We start from the raw sequence: 17,747 nt of genomic DNA, 5'->3' as shown, positions 1-17,747 counted from the left end.
ATAATGACATATCAGAGCAGCATATTATTAGCATGAAAGTTAGATATAAATACGCTTATTAGATACTGGAATAACTTCCTTATTTTCAAGCTGCAAACATGCATACACATATTTATAAATAAAAACTTAATTTTACTTTTACACACAAGCAGCCCCTACAGTCATCAGTTAGCACTTGCACAACCATGAAAATCAGGTCTTCTTCCCGAGTTAAAATGTGACTCACATTATGAAACAACAAAACAAAGCAAAAAACCCAAGAAAACCCATCTTTAGTTCATCATGATGGAAGTCCTCAGTTGTACTAAAATTTCTTCTTCAAAAGGTCAAGTATCTGTAACTGAAGTTTAACCAATATAATGAAATTAAGACTCCATTAAATTCATTTCCTTGCAAGCTATATTAACATATTATTTTGAGGTTTCTGCCACACGCACAAAATCAAACCAAGTCATTAAACTTTAAAAGCAGAGTAAAGGCTACAAATAAAGAGCACGTTTGTGTTCTACTTAAATGTCATGGCTTTAAACTATGCAACACCTTTGGCTGCCTGGCCTTGAGCTGAAGGCACTGCTGGAACTCACTCAAGTGCCACCAAAAATAAAGCCAGGATATTACCTACTGATAGGTGGACTTACATTGTCCCATTTCTGAAGAACCATAGCATCTGTCAAATACCCCCCACAGGTATGCTTTAGACTTTCTTTTTCCAAGACCATAAAGCACTGACTGAAGTGGCTAAGCTTATCTGAGTGCTGAGTGGAGGGAGAACTTGGTGGAGCAAAAGGTAAGAGATCAGATGAGGCTTCCCTGGTTGACCATAAAGGTGCAAGAGGCTGGGACGCATGGAAGTCCTCTGATGCAAATGATTGCCCAAAACACCAAAGGAGAAAAACGTTTCTAATCTTCATAGCTGCAGACAAAATCAATGTCATAATGGAATCAGGGTACTGCAAAGCCGCACGCAATTCGACTCGAATATGATATTTGTACGACAGAAACAGAACACAAGTTTTATGGGATCTGGATATTTCATTTTAAGAGCCATCTTAGAAAGATCAGAGTGCTTTTTACATTTGATGAGAACAAAAGTGAAAAGAAAAACCCAACTGGCTTACAAGCTGTCTGCACTTCAATCTACTGTGGGTCAGAATTTTTCCAAATGGTGACATAAAAGTGTCAGATATTGCAGAAAATAAGGTCAAGATGAGTACTGTAGACAACTTGTCTGGAAACCTCTTATCAACAGACTGAAGAGCTTACACCTACAGACTGGTTATTCACCCAAGAACACGCGCCATCTCTGGGACACAGTGGCCCAAGTCCTGCCTAACTGCTGACTTCTAGATGACAGCATTTTAGCTTGTTTCCAAATCACTCAGATTAAAAGAGATGACACAAGACACTACTGATAAATAAAGCTCACCAGAAAAAAAAACAAAACAACAAACTTCTCAATAAATCTCAAAGTGGAAACATTGAGCTGTTCCTGCAGCAAGGCATCAACCAAACTTAGCAGAAAATGTAACGAAGTCTCTACTTGCACTCCACCACGATGTCTGCTGATATCAACACAACCTGTCAGAACATTTTGACATACTACATTTTGTTAACCGGAAAAATTTCCAAGCACGGCTATTGAAATGTTTTCTGCATGCAGTGATGCGTTTTACCATGAGTGGAAGAATCTTCTTGCTTAAGATGGTTTGAAAACTGTAAACTTGCATTTGTTACTCTTAATGCAAGAAAAGTAGAAAGAAACATCCATGTTTCATTTCTATACCCTTCAGGAAGAAGGGAGGAGACACACTACTTAAACTTGTTTGAAGTTCCAGACCAGTACTAAAATACTTTCAGTTTACAGGGCACTATTTTAATGTCTCTCAAATCATTGTATCTAAAATCATATTGTTTATACTACTTAAAACCCATAAAAAATTCTGTAAAATATTAATAGAACTTTAGAACTTACTTCTATATTATTATAACTAGTTATAACAAGTATTATGTAATTAAGTAAAATTTGAAGTGAGGATCTGGATCAGAAAAGCATATTAAAGCAGTTTTATGATATTTCCCATTTATTTTATAAACTTTGTCACTGAACACCGAGTACCACTGAATCTGAAATACAGTGTTTGTAATTCTACTGTCATTCATTCTCAGGAAATATGAGCCTGATTGACCTGGGCTTGCTGGTAACTCAACTCAGTATTTTTCCAGTAGACCACTGTTGGTCCTGCTGTACATAGAAACAGAACGTATGAGATCAGTATCTCTTCTAAAACGTACAGAATGTACCAGGAGAGGGAACCATGGAAGAAACAATATTTACGTGATTTTAAAAAAAACCACATTATGTCCCCATATATATAAAGCAGCAACTAATTATCAACCAAAAGGAACAGCAAAGCCCCAGGAAAACTGCACAAATACTTCAAAGGGTCAAAACACTTATCAAATCAAAATTCTTGCCATCAGTGAGCAGAACTGTTTCAGTCTCTGCTGACAGTTTATTATCCCCCAGCCTTTCCTGGAGGGTGCCGGGACAACTCCACAAGCTGAAGGCAGAGTAAGACTACTGAGTTTCAATATTTAATGCAAAATGCAAAAGCACAACCTAACAGTCTGTATCCTCCTGCAGACTTAGCCAGTAAAAAAACGTGAAAGGCCAGAATAAAACAGATCCAGCAGCAACAATGTGAAGTGTCCAAGAGCCGCTGTTGCAAAAGGTTTTAGGTTTAAATATGAAAATGACTCCCTATAGCCCCTTTGGACTTTACTAATGCTGATCTTTTCTGAAAAAATGCTATTCCAACTATGATGGTGGGTAAAAACGCAAAATGCTACTATGAAGAAATGAAAACATGACACTAGGAAGGGTCCATTTACATTCACCAGAGCCACCAGACTTGAGCTGGGTCGTACCAGTTGTGCCTGGTACTTCCAGGAGTGCTGAGGGGACAAGGGGATCTGCCCAGAGAAAACTTGTGACTGGCATTGGCTGGGCTTAATCCTATGTTAACAGGAACCTGCATGAACAGAGCACCGCCCAGCCCAACCCGCAGCTCGCTTGCCTCACTCCGCACCACCAGCCACGTCTCCGACACCCACGAGGGACAAGGACCTTCCCAAACAAAGGTCAAGAAAGAGGGGGAAGGTGATGTAAAGGCCACAGAAACTTTCCTCCAGCTTTTTTATAGAATCATGAAACAGTTAGAGTTGGAAGGGACCTTGAAGATCATCGAGTTCCAACCCCCCTGCCATGGGCAGGGACACCTCCCACTAGACCAGGTTGCTCAAAGCCCCATCCAACCTGGCCTTGAACACCTCCAGGTATGGGGCATCCACAACTTCCCTGGGCAACCTGTTCCAGTGCCTCACCACCCTCACAGTCAAGAATTTCTTCCTAATACCTAATCTAAACCTACCCTCTTTCAGTTTAAAACTGAAAGACAGTTATCCCTTGTCCTATTGCTACACTCCCTGATAAAGAGTCCCTCCCCACCTTTCCTGTAGGCTCCCTTTAAGTACTGGAAAGCTGCTATAAGGTCTCGCTGGAGCCTTCTCTTCCCCAGGCTGAACAGCCCCAACTCTCTCAGCCTCTCCTCATAGGAGAGGCGCTCCAGCCCTCTGATCGTCTTTGTGGCCCTCCTCTGGACTCAGTCCAACAGGTCCATTTCTCCTTCTTCCCTTTCCCAGTTCCCAGGACACACTTCATGCTTCTCCTTGAGTCTCAACCCCCCAAGCATACACGCCTTATAAACAGAAATCAAGAGGTTACGACCACATGCTATTCGGCAGCACGGCTCACACCTCAGATGTTGCAATTCCACACACGGACACTGTGAACCAGCTACAGGACTGACCGCAAGTGAAGACGGGGAAATGAGAGAGCAGTGCAACTCCAGCACGGGTATTCACAGAAATTAATCTCTTCGGGGTTCCCCTGACAATCAGTACAGGGAGATAACAGAATTAAATCACTTCACAGAAGAGATTAAGCTAAAGTTGGAGTCTCTCCTTTTACAGACTAAACCCAGGGAGACCAGTCTCACCTATACTTACCCCTTGCTAGGTGCCCAAATCTCCCCAAGATTTCAATTAGCTTCACAGCTATCAAATGAATTTTTAAACTCTCTACAGGCTAAGATATATAACAAAAAGTAGGAGTGGAGATAAACGCTTTGCAATGTTATATTTTTCATTCATTAATTATAAAATATGTTTTTTCCCTTGCTCACAATTTATTTTTAATAGTCCTTTTCTGTACAGGCCACATCTGCATGACATTTTTATAAAACACTGCAAGATAACTTTGGGGAGATTAAACTACAAAAATAAATACAGAAAACCTTTATGCAGTACTAAGACATGAAAAGGATACCCCAAAGTCCATGAATCTTCCATACCTAGCCAGGCAAAGCCATACAGATGGTGCCACATATTGTGAATTAGTAAAATAAACAAGTTAACACAATGCATTTTGTCCAAAATTTCTCTTGTAGACCAATTTATTAGTATTTTCTCTGCCATATTTCAATGCACCGAGAAAAATCCACTTTGTCATACTCCCTTTTGGCAGAATTGGTCACTATTTCTGTGGATGACTTCTTTTTTTAAGCAAATGTCTTCCTTTTATAAAAAGACAGTATAACTACAGAATGGCCAGTCACTTCATTTCTAATAAAGTGTTTATACATTGCAAAAGGCTTCAGTCTATATCTTTTCCGACACTGCCAGTCTTTCATAACACTATTTTAATTTAATGAAGTCAACTAAGTCTCCTTAGAACAAATGAAGACAGGTCAGGTTTTTATTTACAAACTCAGCATCTATTTCTCATCTTAAACAAAATATATTTAAAAGATTAAGTTGCTATAGAGCCATAGGTGGCACAAAATACTCCAAAAGGCTAAATAAAACTTAATTGCTTTCAGCATTCCCTAGGCAGATGAATAAACTAAACCCCAAACAATTAATACATTCTAAATACACTGTGACACATACTCCAACATAAAAATAAGCAAATAATGGGAAAAAATATTTCATGGATTACTACAGTTGCATATTGTGATCCCCTAGCTAAGGGAGTCACTATGGCAGCCAAAAGGATGATCTTCAGAGGTCATTTTCATAGAATATCTAATGCTTCATGCATTATTTAGGTTTGCCACATCTGAAAATGCTTTCATAAGAATGATTTTTTATTTTGCCCCAAATGGAACCATTTGTCAATGTGTCACGAAAAAAAAAATGAAGAGCAGCTTATTCTCTTCCCAGAAACCAATGCTGATCATTAGACACACATTCCTTGCTAACAACTTCCTAACAGGGAAGCTAAATCCAATACCATAGACCCAAGTGGGGAAGTTAAAGGGTGATCTGCTGTTGATGCTTTGCAGAAGTTCCCTTCAAACCGCTGTGCTGCATCTTTCTCCTTTTAGCATTGCAGCTAACTAATAATGCTAATCAACTATGGTTTATGATTTCATTTATAAGGAAGCTGTGATAAAGAATGAAACTATTTTATTGTAGGTTCATACTTTTTAAAACAAACAAAAACCCAATCCCAGGTTTGCCTACCCCACTGGTACACCCTCCCACCCAAGTCTAGTGGCAGGAGCTGCCAGGACAGCACTTTGTGGGCAAAGTCAGACAAGGAGCACGCTAGCTGTGTGTTTCTAGCCCCAGTAGCAAGCGTGAAACACCTTCCAACAAATGACAATTAAGTTCTTGCAGGCCTGTGCGGTCCCTACCTCCCCCCAGACAGTATCAAGTGAGGCAGACAGACTCCTGCTGGAGCTCTGACTTTTCCACAGCATCCCTTTTCCGAGAAAGGAAAATGATTATAACCTGGTTAAGCATCTCTCGCACAATGTCTCGACAGCTGGAGATGGCAGAAAAAGCAACTTAAATCAGCTAGCTAGCCTATCAGGTAGTTTCTGATGTCTGTTTTATTCCTCTTTGTTAGGAGAATCTTTTAGGCAAATGCTAACAGCTGGTTCGTTTTTTCAGCTGTGGCAATGAATGTGTAAGTACTGCCCTTGCCTAATCACTGCCCAGCTGGCAGCTTCCTGCTCAGCTGAGCTGCCCTCTCTGAAGGCTGACTGATGCCACCAATTACCTGGCGAGGTGATTTCTAGGGATGCTGATTTAGCAGGCGCAGGCAGACAGTGAATTAGTACCATCAGCAACCGCAGCATGAAGACTAACAACGAAAGTGGTTGCTCAATTTTACAGTACGGCGGGGAATAAAAAAAAAATTCTGTGCTGTAATGTCAGACAGAACAGGAATGTGTTTTTTTTTTTTTTTTACTGTAACAAGTGAGATAATGAAGAGGTATAGCCTGAAGAGCTGTTAGTTTGAGAACATTAATTTTGTCTATTTGCCCAGTCATATGCAGCGTCAGCATTAATATCTGCTGATCTGCTGGCCACTTCACTTCTGCCAGTACAGGAGATGCATCCATTTGTACTGGAGGCACATGCACATCATCATCTGGCTGGAAATGAGAGTAGGAAAAGTCAGGTTACTGTGACTGACGGTTCAACATGTGAGCAACTACCAGCACAGCTCCAAAAAAGATGCTAATATAAAAACAGATCTTAAAACAGGATCCCTGCTTTTCTCCATGAGATTCATCGGGTCCTTCAAAGGCAACATACGCAGCACACTTTCCAATCCAAACGTTACAGAGATGTCTGTCTGTAAAACAGCAGGGGAAGAGGAACCAGTCTCCTTGCTCCCCTTGTCAATTTTAGGAAAATGGGACCAGTCAGAATAGTTTTGTGGTTCTTGAAGAATAACAGTTGTTTTACGGACCCTACAGTACCTATGCACATCAATTGCACTGTCTGTGGTTAAATTTTTCAAGAACAAAAGTTATCCTCCTCCCAACATTTTTGCCTTTCACCTTCGTAAGGAAACCTACCCTGCAACCTTTACAGCTGTCCTAGAATGGTCACTATTTTCTTACTGTACCTTGCAGGCAAAAAGTTAAAACGCTCAACAATCATGGAACGCTATCAAGTGGGCTGATCTTCCTCAAGGCGACCATCCAACAGGCAACTTCTCTTGGAACTAGACGGAACAGCAACAGAGACTGGAGAGCACTGGTAGCGTAAAAGCAGGAAGTGAGCAGAAGGTGCACAAAGTATGAAATTTGCAGTATCTACCTGTGCTGTGGCCTCTGCCAGGACAGGTCCCCACCTTCCAGAAGGATCAAGTCAGCGGTGGAGGAGGTGTTGGAGAGGCATGCAATATAAACACACAGGGGAGGCTAGAGAGTCATGTCTGCTCCACGTCCAAGTCATATGAAACCCCACTAAGCGCTCTTCGCTCCGTAAAAAAAGACACTGTTCAATACCACTATCAAACTTACTGTCCCGGCAGCAGGACCAGCCCCTCTGGGGTGAAATGTACTTGCTCATGATTAGGTCAGAGTAATGATGGCTCCTGGGGAAATACTGAAGTGAGTGGACACTGAAGTGAATGGGAACAGCTGCAGAGGGAGCAGAAGGAGCCTAGATGCAGGTGGAGACCAAAATGCCAGAGAGAACGAACACGAAGAGGAGACAATCTCATCTGCCTCTGGAGAGATGCAGAGAATAAGCAAAGGCTACTGAAATTGCCCGTGGGAAATCATGCTTTACTGTACGCATTGAAGTCTGACAGGTGCTGAGAATAAAAATAAAACACCTCCTCCATGGACTCTGAAAACCACCACACGCCATCGGATACTTCTTCTGTGATCTGATTCATGTTTTTTCAACACCTGGATCTAGCGATAGTGTGTCTATTGGTGCTTAAAATAATCAGAGTATATTATTCTTACCAGTCCATTCAGACTGTTGGGCTGCTTTGTTTATGTCAAATTCCCGTAGCATTTCTCTGTGGAAAAAGACTGAATTTCTTTCGGACTTTAGTGGTAGGGTTCGCCCAATCCTTTCCTTATGGCTGTCTGCCCTGTGACACTTCTCACGTTACTGGTGCTCTAAAGGGACATCAAAGCTTGTGGAACTGGCACCCTGCGGCAAACCAGCAGAGCAGTAAGCTCGCATGTATGCACCCACATGGAGGAGTGTGAGAAAAGGAGAGACAATTAGTAGCCAAGCAGTACACGATTTGAAATGTCACTACGAGACATGTCAAGTATTTAAAGGCAATTTTCAGTGTCACCATCTAAAACTATACTAAACCAGTACTTGTTACCATAATAATTTCTGATAAAAGTTATCTGAGCACAGCACAGACCTCCATGTCTCCCACAACGCACTAATGAATAAACTAAACAATTCATGTTTCCTATTACTTTATGCACTAAAGGTTTAATTAATCAATTCCAAGGGGTCAAAAAGCAAGAGGGAACACAACACAACAGAGCACGGCTAGAGATAATAAGTACTGGCACAGACTACTTTTAATCAGGTCCCCGAAGAAAAGTGAAAATAACAGGAAATGAAAAATCATGAATGGAAGTCTACAGTTCTGCCATCCATGCGAGAATAAGTTAGGCAGTGTAAAAGAAGAAGGTATTAGAATAAAATTCCCCACTGTAGCAACTGGTATAACTCAGTGTTAGTCTAGAAAAACTCCCCAAACCAAACCCAACCAAGCAACCAAACAAAAAGCTCCTCCACCTCCAAAAAAACCCCAAACTCTAAACAAAAAAAACACAAAACCAAAGAGAGGAAAACTCCAAAAACTCCTGGTTCCGTGAAGCCAGTGGAAAATGGCTTCTTAACAGATATACCGGGAAGAAAAATAATTAAGAATTTTGGGAGATTCCATGAGAAACAGCATTTATATATGTTCTCTTCCTTTCTGCCATGCCTTTTAACACTAAAAGACACACTAACTTTGCATGTTTAAGCCTAAAGTTTATTGCAGAACTTTAGATTTCACATTAGAGTGCTTGCTGCCTAAAACCACCACAGCCATGGCAATCAGCACTCTTGATCTGCTTTGCTCACTACGTCTCTCTATAAAACTCTGCTCCCAGTTTTATATCACTTCTCCAATATTCAACTTTTAGGTTATCTTCTCTTTTCTGCTGAGGATTTGCTATAAATCCTCCCTCCACCCTGATTAGTTCAATAACTTTTGACTTCAGTGACTTTCTATCCAACATCGGAATTCCTTTACTAATAACTGATATTCGAGCTGTGCTAAATTATTCTTGTGTTATATCAATTGCATTGTCCAAATGCAAATAAACTTTATTAATTTCCTTTGTCTGTAAAATAATCTGTTATGAGGATGAGTTTGCATTTGGAGGTGGCTAGGTAACATAGAAACAGTGTGGAGAATTGGTGCTAGAAGCTAGAACTTCCCCATTTCTTTTTTCTTCTTGATGTGTTTGGGTTCTTTATTGCTGCTGCTCTTCCTTTCTGGCACCACAACTCTCTTCTTGCTCTTCCAGTTGAGTTCCATGTTATCAGATATCCTTCCCTCTACTGCCAGTCACTTGAGGTCTTTAAGTTGTCTCTACACAGCCTCAAGTGGAAAGCGGCAAGATGCATTTCTATGATGGTGCTCCTGCAACAGCGGTCACCTCTAGTTCAGGTTAAGGACACTCACAATGCAATCAAGAATATTAGTGTACCAAATTATTGTGAAAACAGTGGCTTCTCTACCAGAAAAGCAGGAGTCGGTTTTTCAAGGAAAGCCACTACTGATCTTCTGGACAGGATAAAATCCGAGTACTCAGTCTTTTCAGTCTGACGAGGACTTTTCAGAGAAGGTAAAGATTCAGAGCATCGAAGCAATGGATGGGAAGTGACAGGCTAGATGAAACTTCCCAGCCACTAATTCCCAGTTTCCCACTTCCCAACAGTAATTTTATAATACTCTGGATCATCCTAATCTTAATCTTGGTCATTTTAAATATACCTGTATCAGTCTCGTTTATCCGGATCACATTCATTTTTTACCATCAGATGGTACTTTTAAAAGTGTTTTTAATCTTTTAGTTTTCTGAACTGAATTAGTTTCTCATGTCAAGAAAATATTTTAAGTGGATTCACAGTCATTTAAGTTAAAAAGTCTTTCACAGCATTTAGTCAGATTTATTGTGCTTGATATCGCATGTGGCACCATCAAATGTTTGAAGTGAGAATCAAAATCATTACACTAATTGCATGGCTCCGTTATTAAAAATAAGTGGCTGACAAGTTGCAAAGGTCCGGTTTAGGCAGTTTTGTAGCTACCATTACATTGCAAGGAGCCTGCGCCAAAGCCTTTTTGACTGACAGTCAATTATTCCTCTTTTTAATACAGCTGTTGGATCAACAGTGGTTTCAGATACTGGACAGCTTGTCACAAGACTTGCAGCTGTGATAGTCATCTGATATAACATTAACTTACAAATGCCACAAATTACACTTGCATATGCATTTACAGATACGTGTATCAATCTAAACATGTACGCTACAGAGACACCACTGTTGTGGAGGGAAACCTCTCTCTTCAGTATCTGCTTTCACAGATGCTGTGACAGCTGTTTGAAACACTATGGAAATGGCATTCTGGTTCACTGAAAGGGACAGCTTTTCCAGATAAAACCCCCCGAAGTAGTCTTTTTCAGACTAGTGTTGCTAAAGACATAATCTGTTTTGACAAATGCTTTAAGAAAAGTATAAATGTCCCTTTTTTCCAGTCTGCTTCAATCTTCTCATTCTTCTTTACCCACACATTGATGTGTCATATAAATCCATTTGTCCTGGGATCAGATAAGCATTTGTTTTTCTCAGTGCCAGTCACTACGGGCTTGATCCTTACTCACAGCCAACAGAAAAAATCCTGGTGGCTTCAACAGACACTGGTCAAGCATAAAAATCCTGTAACTGTCATTAAAATTACTGCAGAGACAATAGATATACAGCAAATCCCTGCAGCCTGACTGAAACAGCAATATCACTATATGAATCCTTTCCATTAACACCATTAGCATTTGGGAACTGGTTCTCTTTCTGGAAATCAGTAATACAACGTAAAAACAGACCTTTCTGGTTTCTTTTCCCAGGACATGACACAGCTTTATCCTTCAATGCCCATAACTTTGAAAAATCAAGATTAAAGTAAATTACTTTAAAGAAAAGAAGTACTCACTAGCATGTAATTTACAGACTTCTTTTTCCTCACTTTATACACTTACAGAAGATACATATTATTCAGTATAATCCAGTCAATGTAATGATAAAGAGTTACTCCTATTTTTCTCAAATGACATTAGTTTCAGGTATATCAGTAGGCATGTGGAAGATATCCATATTATTTATCAGTTTCTGATTCTGAACATTATACTTAAGCTCCGAACATGATGTTTTAATAAACACTAAATGTGATTTCATTGGATCACATGTTCATAAATGAATGAAGTCCCTCCTTGTTTGTGTGATCAAGGAAAATCAATGGCTAAAATATGATCGAATTCACAAACTAAGGTATCATTAAATAGGAATATTTCTTACTGTCTAGCAGGCAGTAGACGGAAAAAAACCCAAACCCACATAATTTAATAGGCGCCTGATTTTCACCTGAGGAAAACATCCCCATTACACTTTTCTTGTGGTAGAGTCTCTATTATCAGTTATTCAATTGCATTCCACCAAATATAGAACTTCACCTTTAATCTACTTTTAATTACTTTAAGCAACAAATACTTTTGCACAGCTGCTGCTCATAGATGAACTACTTACAAGAAACCAATGATGCCGACTATCTCAGACAGCAGGGCACAGCACAATACAGCTTAATTCTCAGATATGCACTAAAAATTATGATCCAGGGCAATCTGATAATACCATAAAGAAAAAAAAAAAAAGATAAACATTACCTTGAAAACTCGGTAAAGTCAGATTAGGCAAGACTTGTATTTTTAAAGAAAAAGTAATTTTGTTTCATAATCTTTTTGCAGCAATCCATGTTTTAAATTACGATACAATCATATTTTAAAGCAGTGAATATCCTGAAGGAGCAAAGGAGTTTTCCATTCAATTACCAAATAATTTGATAGAGCTGAAAAAAGCTGAAAGACCTACGCTACCTTGGCAGAGCAGAAAAATAAGAACAGAATCACAGAATTTTCAGAGTTGGAAGGGACCTCTAGAGATCATCTAGTCCAACTCCCCTGCTAAAGCAGGATTGCCCAGAGCACATTACTCAGGACTGCATCCAGGCGGGTCTTGAAAATCTCCAGAGAAGGGGACTCCACAACCTCCCTGGGCAGCCTGTGCCAGTGCTCTGTCACCTGAACCGTAAAGAAGTTTTTCCGTGTATTTGAACGGAACTTCCTGTGTACTAACTTGTGCCCATTGCCCTTTGTCCTGTCACTGGGAACCATTGAAAAGAGCCTGGCTCCATCCTCCTTCAACCCACCCTTTAGATACTTGTACGCCATAATAAGGTCTCCCCTCAGCCTTCTCTTCTCCAGGCTAAAGAGTCCCAGCTCTCTCAGCCTTTCCTCATAAGGGAGATGCTCCAGTCCCTTAATCATCTTAGTTGCCCTTCGCTGGACTCGCTCCAGCAGTTCCCTGTACCAAACATTTCTTCTAAAAGTACTTCTTAAAAAAATAATCACAATCCGTGCACTAAGACCCATGACCACACTTAAGATACCCTTTGGAGGATTTTGTAAACCAGATTATCAGATCATAAAGGTGCTGGCATCAAGTAGTTAAATAAGCTTTTCTTACCAGTAATGGGATTTTAATCAATGCAATGAAAATAAGATAATAAAGGATAAAGTGAAATCAGCATGAAAGGATTACCATTTAAAATGACAGAACAATCAAAGGCTCAGAAAAACCCGACACTTCTGGAATCCTGCTGGACACAGTATGTGTCCTTTTTTTTTTCTGCACCAACACACACTGTTTCATTAACCACGTTGAAAAAGCTTCTGCATATTAAACAATGTACAAAAGGGGAAAGTACCTTGCTATTTTTCTTTTTTAAATTATCAATGAAAACGATGCTATAGTTTTATAAAGCATTTAAGAAAATAAGTTTTCCATCTCAATTCCAGCAAAACATTTGGCCAAAGATTTTAAATCTTGTTTGTAATCTCTCAATGCTTTTAATGGCTTTAGTGCAAGAATCTGTATTTTAAGCTTTTTTTCTTTTTTCTTTTTTCTTTTTCCAGCTGTAGACTGGAATATAGCATGGAGTATCTTCAAGGACCATCATGTAAGAAGTGCCATACTTGTTCTTCAACTAAAATGATGACCTTGTCCGGAATGGAGTATGTTCTGAATAAATATGGCATATTGGTTAGTCTTTTTGACTCTTTTGAAAGATAATGTCAGTCAAAATCAGTATTTTTGGTAAGGTGCACAATTATCTTTTGTGGAGCAGAGAGACATTGAACTCAAAAGCCATCAAAATAAACTACTTTTAGGTCTTTTATGAGAAACTTAAAATAATCAAAATGATTTATTTCTTGACTCTTATTATATTACAATTTTAGGAGTATGAGAGCAACACCCTGGCCCAAGTCAAAATGATCAGAGCAAACACAAAAGTGGAGATGGCTCCGCTTTCTCACTCCCATCTCTTTCAAGCATGGAGATTTCCAAAGGCTGTTTTCAAGGGCAACCAACCAGAGCCCAAATTGTCTTTGATGTGTGGGTGAATGGAGGGGTGGAATACAAAAGGCCAGGCTCCCTTCTCTTCCCTAACAGGTGAGCACGAAGAACCACCTTTGCTACAGCTGCTACCTCCGTGGACAGCAACAGGTCTTTTTCTAATCCTCTGAAGTACCTAAGACATGTTAAGTCGATTCATGACTGATGAATGACAAACCGATTTGGCTCACACATGAAAAGCTATATAATTACAAAGGATTATAAAAAGAAAAGAAGAAAAAATAAACCAGTTGTTTGCTACAAAGAGGCTCAAGAGATACTGAAACATGCAGTCTCCCATATCGGAGGATCAAATACTGATACGGTACAGAATGACACAAAAAATACATAAAAGTGATGGTGATGCCATAGTTTTGCCCAACATTTGTTTTCTCTTTCAGTTGTGCTTGAGAGAGGGGAAATAAACATTAAATGATGCTGAGGGTATACCAGAGCCGCTCTGATTTTGAGTATCTTGCTGACTCAAAAACTGTGTATGGAAAAGAGGTCTGGAGAATACATGAAGCTACTACCTAGGATTAGAGATTGCTACAGAAGCATCCCAAAAAGCTTGGAGAAGCAGGTGGGGGGAAAGAGGTTTTAAAAATGAGCAGGTTAAGTGGAAATGCAAACAAGGCACATCACGGGGTGCATGATGTGGCTTAAAAGCGAAATGAGGAATGAAGGTGCTGAAGGGTGTACGTTATTCACTCGTGGAAAGGCCTTCCTTGACCTGCATCCAATACCAGACACCAACCACATTCCAAGAAAGACAGGGAGAAATTATAGAAAGCTTAGAGAAGAGTAACAAGAATTAACAGGAACACAGAAAGCATTGACCCAGGGCTGAGGAGAGAAAGAGTGATCTTGTTAATGGATAATAGATTAGACATGGCAATAGCCTCCTTCCAACATGTAAAAGGGGATAAATCTTTCACCAAAATAGTGAAGTATTTAAGTTCTGGGACAGACATCAGAGAAAATAACACACACCCCCAAAAAACTCCCAGTAGAGAAGATACAGAAGCACTGGAATCAGCTTCCTTGGAAAAGCATGGAATCTCCATGTTGCAAATCTTGAAGAAATGGCTAGACAAACATCCGCCTGGGATAACTTAGGCACAGCTTAGATGTTCAGTATTGGACTACGTGGATTGATGATGTGACTTCTGCCTTATTTTCTGTGATTATTCAATTTCTGAAACCTCTCAAAAACATCTAACAAAGCAATTGAAAGCTAAATCATACATTCTTGATGAATTAAGCTTATTTAAAAGTAGTAATAAAAAATTTACAGCATCGCATCCCTGTTCACTATAGGAGGAGGAGGAGGGAAGCAAGTAAAGCCCATAAAGAGTCTTTTTCTAATATTTAAGGTATGCCTTATCAAAGCACCTGTGGTGTGTCATTCAGGAGGACCAGTCTATCATGCAAAAATTGGACACTTTAGACTTCATTAAGTGGAGAAAACGAAGCAAGTTTGAACCACTTTGAGTCCAAAGTTTAGTTACTCAAAAGCAGGCTTGTGAACTTGTACTGCTCTTGAAAACCTTGGGTGCTAGTAAACCTCAACCATACAACTGGCTGAATACTAAAATGACAGCTTTAAGCCTTCAAAGACAGGTCCAAAAGCTATTAGCTGTTAAAACAATGCTGACTAAAACACAGTTAAGCAAAACTCGATTAATTTACAGAATGGATTCTGGGTAGAAGGTAGAGAAAATAGTTTCTTTATGGCCTCAGTAGAATATCATGAGACGATGTGAAACAACATTGCTGGAAGACTGCACATTCTAATGCCCGATAGAAAATATTAATTTCAAAAGAATTAAAATCAAAATGAAACGCTCTTAAAATCTTCTTTGCTCCGATAGATTTCATTATCTAGAAAGCATGCTGTACGACATGAAACGGACAATCTGAAAGGTCAACCGGAAAGACTGTCCGATTTGCTGCACCAACCACGATTTGCTGGGATATATTTAAAACACGAGCCTTACCATGGCTAAGTATTGAATCAAGACATTTACATTAACGGGCCTTTGACAGACTCATACTCAATTTTTTTATACTACACAGAAACCACACAACATGAGCACCGTTACAAGATATATAGCATATGGATACCATTAAAGCTCAATTATAATGAATACTTGCTCATTTATTTCTCTAAGCACTACTGCAAGGAACGTAGCAGCAGTTTTACAGATGTCAGCTGGAAATAGTAGCCTTTCATTTAATTTGCTGAAAGATTGTTCCCTCCTATTAACTCCCTCGTAAAGATGTGTCAGTGTTGTAACAATAAAAATGTAATTTTAACGTGAAGTTTAAACCAATGAAGGCAAATTTCTGGAACAAACTGCTTAGCTGGCTCACTAGCCTCTTTTTATTCCCTTCTCAATAGCTCTCAAACTACCCCACCATTGTACATGTCTCGTTTTGTCTCTGCCCTCTGCTATCTGGATTCCTACAGCAATGTCCGTGAGTCTATGGCATTTACTGCTGGGATTTTATTACTGCTTGTTGGTGGGCAGCAGATTGTTTAATACAGAGCAAATCAACTATTCTGGTGAGTCTTTAAAAATTACATTCAGTTATACCATATCCTCTAAGCCAGGTCCACTCAGTTAGGTTATGGCGTACTACAGCGAGCAAGGTCTGCTCATCAAAAAGCAGTAAACACGAAGTTGCTCAGTTTTAGATGGGAGATTACAGTGAGAACATGGGGGAACACCACGCATTTTGGATGTTGGCTAGGTGCATCCATCTAACCCAACACAAAGAAGGCAGTTCACGTCAGCCCGCTGGACTAAGGAGTAAAACGTCAGGTTGTTTGTTTTCCGCTACACACAGATATGCTTATGAATTCCTACTCTTCTCTACCCTTACACGAGTCAGCCTGTAATGCGTTGAAGTTCAGCCAGAACAGAACGTGATCATGGAAGTATTGCTTATTGGGTCATTCATTCCTAAGGCTGACTAGCCAGGCATTAGCCTTCTACTACAGTAATTCCAAATTATATGGGAGTATTAAAAAAAAACAACCAACCAAACAAACAAAAAAGCAGAGATTCAGCCTACACAGAACCCAATAATCACCCTAACACCATCAGGCGCTGGTAGCAAGAGGCACACTCACTTGAAATGCTCACCCAGCCCTAACACTGATACGATAATGCCATACAGTTAGTATGAACGGGTACAGAATTTTTAGCAACAACTCATTGCGAAACAGCATAGAGAAAATCCAGAACAATCTCAGCAGATTAGGGCTCTTTGGTAATCCTCGTCTCTCCTGATGGAAGAATTCAGCATCTTCTTTTACTGTTTCTTTTTCAATACGAATATCATGTTGGCCATCATAGCAGAAACCAAACGATATGACAGCGGATCAGCTTTCAAAGTTATATGTACATGCAACTGATCAGCAATCAGGAGATTAAATAGAAAAAAAAGTTAAAAGTTTTCCTTTTAAAAGAGAAGAAGGAAGAAAAGACATTAAAGGCCAACCTATCTATCAAAACTGAACAGAAGGATTGAAGTGTTGCGGTTAACATTTCATAACTTTTAATACTATGAGGAAAAAACACAGAAAGCTACAAAAAGCCTTGAGGCATTCCTATATACGACTGAATTTGCTTTTGGAGGACTTCACTACCCATGTCAGTTCTGTGACCATCCATTTTGTCAGAACTGCTGAATGAATTATACCACTGGATATCATTTAGTGTTATATTTTGTCCTACATATCAACCAATTAATTCTGTAATGTGTGCTCTTTGTCAGTGGTAATATCTAGGATTACATTAAAGCCCATAACGAAAATATAGCTGATCTAACTGAAAATTACAGCGTGATCAAACTGATTTACGGTACTGGAGAGTCTAATCCACCACAGAACGACTTCAAAGAATACATAAGACACTTCAAAATCTCTCTTTCTTCAAATAGTTGCATCGCATGTAGCTATTCTTATTTTGCCATGTGCAAACTGAGCTTTATTATTGTGAATGCTGATGAGAACTGCGTTACATTGGTGAGTGCAAAGGGAACACTTAGAAAATATGAAAATAAAACAATACAAAAACTTAAGATACAGACAAAGTGGTTTGAAGCAG

General features: G+C 39.5%; 1 protein-coding gene across 1 annotated transcript in view; it reads right to left on the bottom strand.

The window, feature by feature from the left end:
* The window catches only part of MAN1A1 (mannosidase alpha class 1A member 1), a gene marked incomplete at both ends in the record, with an annotated part of 149,741 nt that overhangs the window by 29,062 nt on the left and 102,932 nt on the right, over positions 1-17,747 (bottom strand). The window lies entirely within an intron of this gene.

Source organism: Vanellus vanellus, assembly GCF_965231255.1.
Source record: "Vanellus vanellus genome assembly, chromosome: 3".
Taxonomy (NCBI): domain Eukaryota; kingdom Metazoa; phylum Chordata; class Aves; order Charadriiformes; family Charadriidae; genus Vanellus; species Vanellus vanellus.
The sequence above is the reverse complement of the archived record's forward strand: the minus strand, read 5'-3'. Positions and strand labels throughout refer to the sequence as shown.